The following is a 1,779-nucleotide window of genomic DNA, read 5'->3' as shown; positions in this document are numbered from 1 at the left end:
TTGAAGGGAGATAAAGAAGTTGAGGCGAGATGATGGGGTGGTTTGGTCGATCGACTCCGGTTGGGGTGACCGTTGGCTTAGTTTTTGAAGAGTGTTTACACCCAGGTTGACATTTGTTCACCTTGGTGTCATATCGAACATGGAACCAACAAATACCGGCGTCGTTGAGGCCATTCTTATCAAAAAAATTGAGATAGCATTTTGAGATAGCAGAGGTCTAGAGAAGCTCTGGCCGGTGAGCGAGACTTTGATCGCCATGACCGCATGGGAAGGCAAATGTGACGGGCGTAACATCAACCTCTCGGCCTCAAGTGCATATTCCGTTATATTGATGTCTTCAGATGGTTCAAACGGCACACACGAAATTCCCTCCGGTAGGGCCCGTCGGAAAGCCGAGAGAGCCAAGAGTTTTGGGGTCTGGCCATGAACAACGAGGCGAAGTTCATCCATGAGGCTGGCAAGATTGGACCCGTCTAAGACCGGGTTCGAGGCGAGAAAAATGAAATTGCCAACATTTTTTTCTATTGATGGAGAATATCGGTTGATGAGGGTCCTTTCAATAGCAGAGAAGTGGGCCCCCGGCGGGTGTTCCTCTTCCTAATGCGGTCCTTATAGACTGCTGAGATTATTGAATGGTGCTGGGTGGGTGGATGGCCGGAATCATTGGGAACCGGAGAGATGAAACCTGAGGGATGAAGGTCAGGGTTGTAATGAAAGTAAACCACTGTCCCTATCAGCAATTTTGGGCCACACCCAATCGTCGGGAACTGATTCCTTTGGATGGTCCTCTGGGTTGAGAAAAGGGTGTTTAGAACGAGGAAATCCCATCCGGTCCGTTGTTGGAATAAAGAGCGCCATTTTAATGTGTAATTAACGTCGGGGTCACCAAAGAGGAGAACACAAACGGTCGAAAATAACTTGTAACATTTGGTCTTTATTTAGCTGCTCGTCCACCAGCTTCTAAAATCCAAACAGCGTGACGCCACACACAAGACGACATTTCATCGTCAAAATCTAGCCTCTGTCATGGTGTGGGCTAATATGACATCTAATGGTCTCAAACCGCCCCTCATCTTCATCTTCCGAGAGCGTGACAGCCAAAGGGTCTCCAAAAAGGCTCCAAGCCACACGGCTATCGGGAAACATTTTTGGCACCCTTCCTCTGATGGCCTCAACGTCATGGACTTTTCCATAGAGCCCATTCTTCATAGGAAGGTCGGTGTCGAATTGTCCTCCAGTGCCGGTCCCCTCAAACAAGCGTTGGAGGCTGATAGGGCCTGATAGCATCCGTCCATCTTACCGTTCAGTTCATGCCAAACTTGATGCTGAGTCAGGGGAGGTTATTGAGAATGCATTGAAAAGGTCTGTCAAACATCTGTGTCTGCTTATCAAATTTTAAGTTCATACAATTCTGTACGATTCTTAGTTTGGATGATATATTAAATTAAAGTTGTACCGCTTATTCGTGGTCGCCCTGTAGTTGAACCTGAGCTCACAAAGCAGCAGAGATAAATCTTGGAAAGAATGTAGAGGTAGCTGTATAGAAACAATACAGGGTCTTCAAACTTCTCTATTGGACTTCTTTGCTTGCAACAATTCGGGTTTGGGTAAAAGCATGAGGCTATGAATATAGTTCTGAAATTTCTGCAATATCTTTGATATCCAAGAAAAGGAAACCGCATCATCAGTTTTCTTAGACCTAAAAAAAGGCCTTTCATTGCTTTCATTATAATCTGGCACATTTTTACCAGAAATTGGATTTTATTGGGTTAGAGCCTT

This window comes from Tigriopus californicus, chromosome 11 (genome assembly GCF_007210705.1).
Source record: "Tigriopus californicus strain San Diego chromosome 11, Tcal_SD_v2.1, whole genome shotgun sequence".
In the NCBI taxonomy this organism is placed as follows: Eukaryota; Metazoa; Arthropoda; class Copepoda; order Harpacticoida; family Harpacticidae; genus Tigriopus; species Tigriopus californicus.
Note: the sequence above shows the minus strand (reverse complement) of the source record.